Consider the following 13,788-nt stretch of genomic DNA (forward strand, 5'->3'; position numbering starts at 1 on the left):
CCCATTTTACACAGGAAGAAAGTTAAGCTACCCAGTCTGAGACTTGAGTTTTCTGCTCCCAACTCCATTGTTTTTTCCTTCTCTTTGTGTTTTCTGACCAACCATAACTAAGGCTCTCACCTTGCAAGTGAGGAAGCAACTTGACATTGCCCCTGGGCAGTCTATTTCAGACAGAGGCAAGGGTAGTTAAGTGTTTTTCAACCTCCAAAGAGTTAGCTGCAGACAGAGACCCACTTTTCCGTCAAAGCCAAGCTCCTGGGTTGGGAAATGCTCAGTGTTCTGGGCATTCAGGCAGGGTCTACCCACCAGCCCCTCCGCAGGGTGATGTTGAGGTCCTTGGATTCTTCCTCAACAGGTGAGAAAGCATCCTCTTCCCTCATCCCATGCCATTTTCCTCCACAGAGAGACCCTGGAGTGAGGGAATCAGACCCAGGGACTGCCTTCACCACAGGATGTGGCGGTGGGCAGCCCTGCAGACACAGGAGTCAAAGAACAGCCCAGACTATTTAAGGTTACCTCCTGAGGAGATGCCAGAAGCATGCACCAAAGGGGAGGAAAGATGCACCTTCCCAGAGCTCCACATGTCTGAAAAGGTGTAGAAGCTTCTTTGGTTTTGCCCCAAACTCCTGCACTGGAACCCAGTGCTCCACGTACCTTTATTGAACATCTACTATATGCTAGGCTCTATTCTGGGTACTGGAGATGAAACACGATACAAAACAATTCTGGCCTCCTGGAGTTTACATTCTAGTGGGGTAAAGACTGGAGGCCGGGTTTAGAGCAGGCTTTTGCTGCAAAGGCCCCTAAGAGTCAGGTGGCCAATGTGTTTCCATTCCAGGCTCTTCTGGCAACAACAGAAATCACTTCCAAGATAGTCTGCAGGAAATTCTTGATCTGAACTGACCATAGGTGACCAGCCAGCCTTTGCATTTTGATCGCCTTAACACTTCTCTAGAAGGAAAGGTGATGGTTTGAAGGTTTCAATTCTCTCTATTATTTAAGAACAGAGGTTTGGGCTTTATTTATGGGTTTTGTTTCGCCCAGTAGAACAATCCAGCAAAGAATTTCTGTCTGTGTATAAGTACTCAATATTTATGGAGTCTCTAATTAGACTCTGAGGATAAAAGAGAACCAGAGTCCCTGGTTTTACATGAATTTTTTTCTCAGAGGGAAAAAAACAAAAGCCCCAGTGGTAGAGCCCAAAGAAGATAGCATAAGTGAGGATTTTCCACAAGATGGAAGTTAGTTTCATTGTTGTGAAAAGAGTTAAGATATGTAATTCTGATAGGGGCAAACATTTGTCAAAGCACAGGAACTCTAAGGCAGGTAGTCTAGTAATGAAGTTCGTCAGGTGTTTGTGTTGGGGAGGGAGCATCTTATTTTCCCTAGAATGCCGCATATATTAGACACACAATAAAGACTTCATAATTGATTAGTATTGCTGGCTAAGAATAAGGTTGAGAGGCTCACTCCATAGGACAGAACCACAGATTCTCAGAGAAGCCTTCTCTAGTTGCTTCAGTTACAAATGGGAAGGAAAAAAAAGGCAATTCAGTGTAACAGTGATTAAGAGGGCAGGCTCTGGAGTGAGACATGGGTTCAATTCCTGACCTTGTCATATAACAACAGTGACAGATTATTTTTGTTTTTGAAAATTATTTATTTAGGTCTCAGATTCCTCATCTCTAAAATGAGGAGTGTTGCTATAAAGGTTAAGTCAAAAAATTCATGTGAAACAGTCAATACTGGACCTGGCTCAGTACATGCAGCAAAGTGTCGTCATTTTCCAGGAAGGAGAAGTGACTTGCTCAAGTCACACAGCTAGTTAGAGATAAACCTGAAAATAACTAGGTTTCCTAACTCCCTGTCATGTGCTTTTTCCATCACCACTGCACCATGCCAGAAAAGAGTAGCAAGACAGGTAACATGAGGACTTAGATCAGAAGTGAGTATTATGGTGCCTTAAAGAAAAAAAAGTCCTATTGCTTATTGAGGGCTACCATATGCCAAGTACCATCCTGCATTCCGTACGTGTTACCTTATTAATCCTCACAGAAATGCTGCATGGCATTATCATTAGCCCTACACTAGAGCTGTCAAACTGAGACTTAGGTAGAATAAATAATTTACCCAAACCCATGTCATACTGTATGCTCTGAAGAGTGTGGTAAGACTGTTGATTGTACATGAAATGTTCGTGGAAAGCAAAAGGGACTCTGAACAAGGCTGTGAGTAGTCACTGATCTCAGTGGCTGCCCCTTCATGTGGAGATGACTGTCATCTGTGGAAGGACACAGCATGATTTGAGTGGACAGCATTTTTACAGTATTTGTTTCGCTGTGTAGGAGAATCTGCGTAGACAAATGAAGAACCTGCTGCCATCTGGGACCAGAATTCCAGAGGAGTAAACTATCTGCACACCTTGGTGGCAGGGGATGGTGTTTCATTTCCAGTGTGAAATGCCAAATAGTCCAGGAATGATAAAATCACCCTAGTTTTTCTTATAAACTCCTAGAAGTCATCTTTGTTGGTATAAATGAGATCATTTAGCCTAATTAGTTCCAAGCTTAATTAGCAGTAATTATCCCAACATGGGAGTAATATCCGAGCAGGAAGTGCCGAGTCCTCGATTAGACAGATCTCTAATTGGTGTTACAATATTGTAATTAAAGTGTGTTTGTACGCCTCTGCCGCAGCACGCCATTTGTTTCATGTCTGATTAAACAGGGAGACCCAGCAGCCTTTTAGGGGGCCAGGACTTCAGATCTGACTCATATAACATGTTAGCCCTGTGACAAGGAAGATTTGGGGCCCTGCCTCCGTGGTCACGGTGAGTGGGCTGCCCTGAGCCTGAGGGCATTCCTGCCAAGAGGATGTGTACTTGGCCTGCTTATCCCTTCCCCTCCTGTGTAGCACGTGCAGGAGAACATAAGTATTCGGCTGAAGGTTCATTTTGTAAGTTTTACACTTTTGAGCACAGCCTCATATATAAACTGGAGAAGCCTGTACAAAATGAACAAATAATAATAGCTGTCGTTTATTGAGCATTTACTATGTGCCAGATGCTGCACCAAACGCTTTAGATATCAAAACACATTAAATCTTCAGAGAAAACCTCTGAGATAGCAGTCATAAACCCTGTTTTACAGACAAGGACCTGAAAATGAGGGAATTGCTTCACCTGCTAACTCCAGGTCATCCTTCAGGTCTTACCTTGAACATCACTCCTCCAAAAGGCCAACTCTGACCCCTAGACTAGGTTAGCTCCTTGTCACGTTCCCTCACAAACTTTATTATAATTTAATTGTCCATCTTCCCCACCAAATGATAAACTCATTTCTCCTTTGTTCTCTGCTCTATGCCCAGTGCCCAGCACCCAGCGAAGTGCCTGCACTGTAGCAGGTATTTAACAAATAAGAGCTAAATGAATTGTCGAAGACACCCAACTAATATGTTGGGTGATTCAGACTTAGCTCTGTGTGGTCCTGTAGTCTGTGTGTTTTCCATTGCATCATGCTTCCTTTTTTTAGTTTTTAAAATTCCAAGGTTAAGTCTCTAGGTGGTACAAGTACAACATTGGAGGGGAGGGATAGGGGATTTTCTTTCCTCTCATTTTAAAATGCTGTATTACAATTTTGCAATAAGTCCCTTAACCATTCGCCATATTTATCTATTCAATGCTTCAACCTTATCTTACAATTTAGAGATTTTTGCCCATAGTCAAATAATTGGTAATTGAATCTAATAAGCCCAAGAGAATTGGAGTAAACCAGATAAAATTTATGTGCATTTATATACCACTGGAATCTGCAAATTTTTAAAAATGTAACTAGCACTCTCAGAATCTGTATTTCATTGATTCCTGACTATAGTTTTGGCACACTCCAAGAATGTCCAGTTATTTTGAATAGTGACACACAATTCTTGGGATTTTTTTCTTCAAGTTAACTTTGCTGGATGTTTAAAAGGAAATGTGGCACAAGAAACATTGTGGAGGAATAAGAGGCAAGCTAGATCAGAATGGAGCCAATGCCTTTAAAACTTTGGAAATCAACTGCTATTTAATCTTGGTCACAGCTGCAACATATTTTTGGATTAAGAAGCTCGACAAGAATATTTGTTTATTCATTAAAAAATTTAAACATATTTTTTAAATGAATAGATGATACTTACCCAAAGTATAAAATTCACAAAAAGATAAAAATGAAAAGGCCCCCTTCCACCTTGTCCCATCCCCCAGCCACTTCAGAGGTAACCAGTTTTCCATGTTTTTCTGGAGATAGTCGATGAATATGCAAATATATACATTTTAAAAGGTATTATTTCTTTTTTTTAAATTTATTTATTCACTTATTTATTTTTGGCTGCGTTGGGCCTTTTTGCTGAGTGCAGGCTTTTCTCTAGTTGCGTCAAGTGGGGGCTACTCTTCGTTGCGGTGCACGGGCTTCTCATTGCGGTGGTTTCTCTTGTTGCAGAGCACGGGCTCTAAGCACGCGGGCTTCAGTAGTTGTGGCACATGGGCTCAGTAGTTGTGGCTTGCGGGCTCTAGAGCGCAGCCTCAGTAGAACTGTGGCGCACAGGCTTAGCTGCTCCGCGGCATGTGGGATTTTCCCGGACCAGGGCTCGAACCCATGTCCCCTGCATTGGCAGGCAGATTCTTAACTACTGTGCCACCAGGGAAGTCCTTAAAAGGTATTATTTCTTGATAAAACACCATAGTACACACTGAATCATAAAAGTGAATTAGCTCACTTCCTAGTCAAGGCAAAAACAGGAAGTGAGAGGGAGGAATTCAATATATAGAAACCAAAAGCACAAAGCTCTGTAAGTCTATTTTCTTAGAAACTGTTACTAAACATCACGGTTATTGAAATTTGAAATATGGTTCTAATGAATGAGAAATACTGCGTGACTTAGGACAATAATGACATCGCCAAGTGTGAGTCCTGCATCGGCCTGGGTGTTCTGTTCTAACTTTTCGGATGATGTTTCTATATGGCTGTTTATTCAATATCAGCATAATGAGGCAGATGCCATGGGTTCCAGTCACTTAACATTAGCAACTTAACTTACTGCTGGTCTCTGTCTCTAGAGGAATTAAGTGAGAAAATGAGTATGAATTCATGCAAATCTATTACCATCAAAAGAGAAATGGACATCATCATTATATATTATATATATTATATATATATTATATATATTATTTTGCATGGACAGGGTTTGATGCATATCTTGGTTGACTTATTTTAGTGCAAGAATAATCCACAAATCTTCTGGCAGTTATTAAACTAATACTGGGGAATTTTTTTTGTTTTGGCTTTTGAATAATGAGAAATATCTAACCATGATATTAAAATAATTGGATTTGCATTTGTACAAGTAACAGATAAACAGGGTTAAAATTGCTGCTGTATGAGTATCTTATGATGCCCAAGGAGTGCCCTGGCCAAGGTCATCACAGTTTGCTTTAGTTTATATTTAGAATTTATTGAGCCCTGCGCATGTTAGGCTTTGCAGAAAATCTGATGCCCTGGGAACTGATACTCTTATGTTATTTATCACCTCATTTTGTTTATGAAGGACTTGCCTGTAGTCCCTCTAGCATTTCTTTTCATCAAGGGCTCACCTTGGGTGGAGACAGACTCTGATGCTTCTCTTATGACTGTGGAAGTCTCTCATGACTCTGAGTAGAGTGTGATTCCCTTCTGAAACTTGCCTTTGGCAAACAAGAGGACCAACACAGTGGAATGTTCTGGAAGCATCATCAAGGACCACAGTAACCTTTTGTTTTTATCTTAAGTATTCTGTTCCATTAGATCTATAAATGCTCTTGTATTTTGTGTCCCAATTTTTGGCTTAGAAAATATTAGCACTAGAGCTAGAACAAAGTGGCTCTAGTTTTGGGCCCAACCCTTTCTCGCTTTCCTTAGTGAAAAGGTAAGTTTTTGCTTTGTTTCTCTGGACCTTAATCTTTCCATTTGTAATGAGACGTTGGACCAAGTGATCTCTAAGTCCTCTTGTCTTTAGCATTTTACTAGTATGAGCTTTGGAGCAGTGCTTCCAAAGTTTTCTACCTATTGTCTCATTGTGGGTTTAAAAAAAAAAAAAGTCTCCATGATATCAATCTCTGAATGAATCTGGTTACGATCATGTGATGAATCAAGACATTATGTCTATAAGGACAAAATCCAAAATTTTTGAAATCTAAGTTAATTGATTGTTTCCCTTTTACCCAGCTTAAATTTAGAAAAACTTGCCTCTCTGTAAAACCTTAATACAATCTGAATTCTCCCTCTCACTGTATATTTCCTCATGGTTCCTGGCCAGCTTTTCTTTGCCATCACTATATTTCCAAGAATCTGCTTTTTCCTCCTGCTGTCTTATAACTGTCTGTGTAACTTACTTCAGTCATTCCCTTTTGCCATTAATAAATGTAGTTAGTACTGCTGTCTTTTAGGGCACACACTGTGTGATATTCATCTTTTTGGGCTTCCTCCTCTATATGCCAAGGCACTCAGAAAATTGTTGTTGAATTAAACTGAATTTCTGACAATTCCTACCGAACACATCCTTCAGAACTTCCTCCAAAGAAACCTTTCTGGACTAACTCAATTCAGACTTTGCATTCCTTTAATTTGTCTTCCACAGTACTTCTGTACACATGGTTTGTATCATATTAACTTGTGTAGTTATTTGTTCTAGCTGTTCCTTTTGAAGTATCAAAAGTGAACCATAAGGGAATGGTACCCAGACTTGGAGTTAGGAAACGTTGGTTCTATCTCTGCTAATTTACTGGTTGAGTGACCAAGGACAGTCAATCAGCCTCCCTAGATTTCAATGTTATTGTTGTTTAATCTAAAAGATGGAGGGAGGGAAAAGTTGAGAATGGATCAAATGATTCTAGCCTTAGAACTCTGATATTTGGCATACTGGTTCCCTAACAAAATTACAGACTTCTCAAAGGCAAAGAATTTCCTTTTTCTACAATATGGAATAGATATACTGCCTGACATTGATGGTGCTTAATAAATTCTTCCTTAGAAAATGACCGTTATTCTACGCCTTCTGGCAAGAAAGTTAAACCCGAGTGTGCCCCTCTCATATCACAGCCCATGACCTGAAAGGGCTCTCAGATCCGCTCTGGGAATTGCTATTCTGGACTTAGGACATCGGCAGCTAAGACCAGCACACGGTATTAGTCATGAAGTTAAGGGGTACACCTAACAGCTTTGCCTTTTTAAGTAAATGTGTTTATGGTTTGTGCTGCTTGCCTCAGTAAGATCATTTCCTTACAAGTAATGAGAGCTGTGTGTGATATGGTTGAAATCCCGTCCCTCGGCTGAGATGGAGAACTCACGTGATGCTGAGCGGGGCCCATTATCCCACCGGCACTCACAGGAATGCTCAGTCTGGCAAATATTAACTCAGGAGCTACAGCAGCAGTTAGGAGACAGCAGTCTGCCCACCTTCCTGAACCTACCAGTTTTGGGGTATTTTTTGATTTTCCTTTACTTAGCTTGAACATTGTGCTTATTTCCCCTTTCATTCATTCTTTTTCCTCCTTAAAAAAAAAAAAAAAAGCAAAAACAAAACAAGACATTCTATTTCCTCGATTTGTCCCCAACTGAAAGCCCTGATGTCCTCATTCATTTCAGAGCAAGGCTTTTCCTCTTTTGCCTAAGTTATGTACAGTACATGTATTCACCCTCCCTGCCTCCAAGCCACAGGCCCGGGCTTTGGAAGAATTCTGGAGTCTTCCAGAGGTCTCTGGGAACAGGCCGGCTCTGGATAGAATAGATGGGTTGTGAGAGCAGCTCAAAACCATTCCTGTGTGCTGGAGAAGCTTTCTTTGGAGGGAGAGAAGCATATGCTGTTTTTCCATATGGCGGGGAAGGGAATGACATATTAGGTGGCAGAAAGCTAACACACATCTGAATGTATGTAAAGAAAAGACATAACTAACAGGGAGGAGTTGTGGTTTAGGTTAAAACCACAAAGGAAGTGAAGGACGTTACCACCTTCCTCTTTGTGGGTAGAAGATTCTCCTTTGGCTCATCTCATGGGCTCTGTGAGACTGAGTCTTCCTATAGGAATATGTTTATTGCTTCTACCCTTCTAGAAAAGCACCATGCACTGTAGTTTGTGGTCTTAAAGAGTTTAGACTTGCTTTTTAAGGCATGAACCTGCCATAACGTTCTCCCATTTCCAAACTTGTTGTCCCAAACGTGCTTCCCTTATCTTAAATAGAAAAGAATTAAAGCTCTCTGGGAAATGAGGGGAAGGAAAAGCCTTTTCCCAGGTTACCTTAGCAATTTCCCTACTTTACTTTAACTCTCCTTTGTTTTCCTAGAAGAAACCTTCTGATTAAGCTTTGACTTAGCAAAGCAAATTAATAGTAATTGTGTTCTCCTAATAGCAACCATTCATTGAGCACTTACAATGTGCTGGGTATTTTCCTTATATTGTTTCTGAACTTCCAAAAGTTTTGAGAAATAGGTTTTATTATCCCCATTTTTATAGGTGTGAAAACTGAAGCTAAGAAAAATCAACTCATACTATGATCTCGAACCTTGAACTCAGGTGTGTTTGATGGTAACACTTGAGCTCTACCCTGCCTTTCCTTAAAATCTGGCTTTAGAAACATTTCAGCCACCAGTGCCACAAACTTAGAAGATTTGAAACCAGGCTCTGCCCCTTATTACCTAGATGACCCTGGACAAATTATTTGATTCCTCTAGGCCTTATCTGGTAGGTCTTGACTGGTATGACAATTGCTTAGATAATGTTGGGGAAAGTCCTCCTTATTGGCTTCTTATTAGAACTAAATGAAGCAACCAACATAAAGGGGAAGAATAACAAGTGGCACACAGTAACCTCCCCAAAAGATAGCCATACACTAATTGTGTGTAGGTCAGGTTCCGGACCAAACTGAAAGAGATGAAGTTTGCTTGGGAACCCTCCATTTCCTGCCCTAACTCCCCACTCTCTTTCCAGCAAAAGGTGCATCCAAGTGTAAATGGCTAGTTAACACTTGGAAGAGCAAAAGCCATACCTCTTTAAAAACAAAACGAAAGAAGCAAGCTTTCCTTATAGAATCCTGTCTTTCTAAAGCTTGAGACAGGGGTTGTTTTTTGGTTTATTGTTGGCAATGTGGGGGGGGGGGCGGGCGGCGTGGGGCGGGGCGGTTGTTGAAAGAGGAGGAAAAAGAAGCATCTGAGTGCCCCCATCCACACTGTGCACAAGGACAGGTCCTTTAATCTGTGCTTCTTTTGGGGGATATGTTCAGTGTAGGGTCAGTCATAGATTACAGGTCTCAGCTGCTTTCGATCAGAACTTTTTTTTTTTCCTCCTGTGGTGATTTTGCTTGAGTTTTAGACCCAGGCGAATTTCAGTTGCCTGGGTCTGTTTTTCATTGCAGATTTTGTCAAGATTTTACATCTAGGTTGCATTGGAAAGGCTTTTCTCTTTTTTTTTCTTCTCTGACTATTCTGTGTAAACTTCAGATTCTGGATTTTTTTCCCAGTTTATTTTATTTTAAATATAATATTAGTGTCTTCCTAAGTACAAGGGTAATAACTATTTATTGTAGAGAATTACTAGAACAAAAGAATAAAGAAAAATTTAATCACTCATGAACCCAGCATCCAGGGCACTATTCACATTTTATTGCATTTCCTTCAGTCTTTTCTCTATGTACATATATGTGTATATTTCTATCTATATAAATTGTATGTACATATGTTTTGAAAAATTAGGATAGGACAATGTATACATTTTATATCCAGCCTTTTTCACATAACTTTATCATGAGCATTTTTCGAATGTCATAAAATACTTTTTGCAAAAGATTTATGGCTGCATATTTCATTATGAACGTACCAAGGTTTATTTAACCATTCCCAGTCTGCTGGATGTTTAGATACTTCCTTGCATAAATTTATGTCTGAGTTTCCTCATTTCCTTTTTCCTTATAAATAATTCCTAGTGCTTCCCTGGTGGCGCAGTGGTTGAGAGTTCGCCTGCCGATGCAGGGGACACAGGTTCGTGCCCCGGTCCGGGAGGATCCCACATGCCGCAGAGCGGCTAGGCCCGTGAGCCATGGCCGCTGAGCCTGCGCGTCCGGAGCCTGTGTTCCGCAATGGGAGAGGCCACAACAGTGAGAGGCCCGCGTACCGCAAAAAAAAAAAATAATAATCAATCAATAAATAAATAATTCCTAGAAAGGAAATTACAGGGCAATTAGGGAAAAGAGTACAGACTTTCCACTTTTCATTTTAAAAATTATTTGTACCAGATTATTTTAATACTGGCAAGCCTGTGTATGGCCTCTTTAAAGGCTCTTGATATATAGTGCCAAACTGATTTCCAGAAGTGTTGCTCTAGGACAGGGCAAACTATGACACATAAGCCAAATCTGGCGCATGGTCTGTTTTTGTACAGTCCATGAGATAAGAATGGTTTTTACATGTTTAAATGATTGGGGGAAAATCCAAAGAAGAATAATATTTCATGACATTAAAATTATTTGGAATTCTCATTTCAGTTTCCAAAAATAGCATATTTTTGGAACACAGTCATGTTCATTCATTTACATACTGTCTCTGGCTGTTTTCATCCTATGATGGCAGAGCCCAATAGTTGCAACAGAGATTGTACGGCTTGCAAACCCCCAAATATTTACTGTCTGCTCTTTACAGAAACAGTTTGCTGACCCCTGCTTTCGTATGTAATCCTACAGGTTGCATGTGAGAGCACTCATTTGACCACACACTGAACATTGGGATTTTCTTATTTTTTGTTAATTTGAACAAGTCAACAAATATTTACCACATGTTTATCCTGTGCCAGGCCTGCATAGAAAATATGATTTATTTATTATATTACTTTTTTGAGTACTAGCTAGAATGAATTTTTTCGTAAGTTCAAGTGATTTTTTTTCTGTTAATTTTCTGTGTATGTGAAATGTTAAATTTCAACTCAGGTATTTACATTTTTCATATTGCTTTGTGTGAGTTCTTTATATACTAAGAATATTAACTTCTTTTCAGTCATATCTGTTGAAATCTTACTTGTTGGAAATATTTTGTTTTCATTAGGTTGTTTGACTTTTAGTTTTGTGATTTTTTTTAACATACAGAATTTTACATTTTTATGTAGTCAAATCTACTGAATTATTTATTTTTTTCCCTTGATTTTATTCTAAGAATATCTTTCCCTGTCCCCAAGATCAGATAAATATTCATCTATGTTTCTTCTAGTTTTTAAAAAAAAACTAATTCATTTTTATATTTATCTCTTTAATCCCTCTGGAATTTTGTATTATATGATGTGAGATAAGGATCTGAAATTTTTTCCCCAAACAGTATGACAATTATTTCAACATTATTTCTTGAGCAAGCCTTCCTTTTTCTACTTATCTGTGATGTCCCCTTTACTAAATTCTTATGTATCCTGAGATGTGTTTCTGGCCCACATTCTAGTTATCTTTAAGTATGTGTGTGTGTGTGTGTGTGTGTGTGTGTGTGTGTGTATTTTCCTTGTGGATGTCCACTTTGTTGTTCCTGATTAAGTCTGTACAGTACACATATCCTGGCTGGATTTTTGGCTTTATATTTTTTTGTTCCTCCCGTGTTTTACTCCTTTACCATTGTAAATTTCAGTAGCATCTCCCCTTCTCGTGGTCAATTTGTCAGGAATGTGGTATAAGCTTATCTCCTAAAAGTACACAAATGGTAAGGAACCTTCCTACCAAACGAGATAAAGGCCAAAGCCAGGCCTTGCACCTATGTGACCCCAGAACCGTAGTACTCATTTATAACCACTCCAGGTGACAAATAGCATTTGTAACCTAGGAGGTTGGAGGTTTTCTGGCCAAGTAGTATCAGCTGGCATAAAAGGAGCAAATCTCTGGAAGGGGTTCCCAGAAGAGCTGTTACATGATGCACAGCCCCTAACCTTCTGTTAACGGCTCACCCCAACCCGACCTTGGTTCACAGTGGAGTTATTTCATTTACCAGGTGTGAAAATTGGATTTTACCACAGAGGAGGGGAGTTATTACCTATCAGGTCTGCTCTTTAGGGGAGCAGAGATTGTGGTGGGATTTATTAAGAGATTTGCTATGCATGGAACATATAATTAGAGATGTGTTCCTTTAAAATGGATTTCCTATCTTTGTCATTTTAGGAGTGCTGTTCTTTTCTGTCTGACAGCCTTCTTTCCCGTGTAGGTTGCGCATATCCTACCTAGGATCTGAATATTTTATACGGCACCCTTCTGCCAAGAGAGGGACCTCAGGGGTGTGACAAACAGTACAGTTTAGGGGGCTGGTGGGGACTGCCTGTAGTTTGGATGCTGATATTACTTACATATTGATACTAAGAATGGGAGGGGGGATGATAAAGTAATTTTCATGTTTATTAATTGCTGTCTGGTCCAGGCCTCAGTTTGATAGAGATATTAAGGTCACTCTGAGACTCTCTGATGAAGGAATTCTTGAAAATCAAGAGTTTAGATTTAATTACCTGTTGTTAGAGACAGCCTCAAATTTAGTATCTGGTTAGCCATATCTGCTTTTTAGAAAGACACCTTGTTTACTATCATGATGAGGAAGTGGCTGAATTTATTATTGTTTAGCGTTTCCAGCACACTTTGTTCTTGCTGAGTGCCTTGGACTTATTTATGTATGTATATTGGTTGCTCTCCACAGCACTCCCATGAGATGAGTGGGTGATAAGTTTTATTATCATCTGCTTTTCCAACGAGGAGGAAACGGGAGCTCCTGAGAAGAGAAGGGGCTTGCCTGGGTTTACAGCTCAGATTGCCCTTCACCTTGTTAGGGGATCCTCAACAAAATGGTGATAAAAGCAGCCCTTGCAGCCTTCCTCTGCCCCATTCCAGTCTTGGTGTGCGACCTGTGCCTCATTTTGTACACCACTAACCAGTGGCTGCTCCCTTAAAAGAAATACCATCACTATTCTTGGCCTCTGACTCTGTGCCGCCACTTTACACCTCAACACCTTGCTTCCTCACCTGCTTTTATAGTAAAGGCGTCTTCCTCCCCTGCTTTGCTTTTAAAGGCCTTACTGTTTTCCTCACTGCCCAACTCAAATCCCTGGAGTCCTCTGTGACTCAGCCCCTCCACCCACTTCAGTTGCCCAGTGAGCCATGTAGAGTCTGTCATCTGAACGTCTTTCCGTTTGTCCCTTCCCTCCTCTTCCCCCTGCCACTGCCATACTTCATTATACTCCCTACCTGGACGTCTGTAACAGCCCTTACCTCGGTCCCCGCACTCTCCCTCTGGGTCCATTCTCCGTAGCTCCCCACTGCCTTCCGATTTAAATGCAGATTCTTACCGTGCATTCAAAGCCTACCATCCTTTTAGCCTTCTCTCCTATTAAGTCACTAAACAACTGCGCGTCAAGATATGGGTAACCAGGCGCTTGCCGGCAGAGGTCCCGACTCGGCGGGTCTGCGTGGCGGCCGGGAACCTGAACTGTTAACACTCATCCCCCCATCCCCCCATCCCCCCACCCCCGTCAGGTGCGCCGCGTGCCGCGCGCACTGGATCACGCGCGGCTCCAGCACCGTTCTTCCCAAGCCATATGCTATCGGCCCTGTGCCTGGCTGTGCTGTTCGTTTCTCCTGAAACACTCCCCTCCCTGCCCCGTCTCCACCTGTTGAAAATTTTCTCAGGCTTTCAGGCCCAGCTCAAATGTCTCCTCCTTCAAGAAGCCTTTCTGATTGTTCCAGAGGGAGAGGATGCAAACTTCTCGGCATTAAATGTAAGG

At 40.9% G+C, this 13,788-nt stretch overlaps 1 protein-coding gene across 1 annotated transcript in view; it reads left to right on the forward strand.

The window, feature by feature from the left end:
• The window catches only part of LOC132484170 (uncharacterized), a 70,569-nt gene that overhangs the window by 31,475 nt on the left and 25,306 nt on the right, over positions 1-13,788 (forward strand). The window lies entirely within an intron of this gene.

This window comes from Mesoplodon densirostris, chromosome 2, assembly GCF_025265405.1.
Source record: "Mesoplodon densirostris isolate mMesDen1 chromosome 2, mMesDen1 primary haplotype, whole genome shotgun sequence".
NCBI lineage: Eukaryota > Metazoa > Chordata > Mammalia > Artiodactyla > Ziphiidae > Mesoplodon > Mesoplodon densirostris.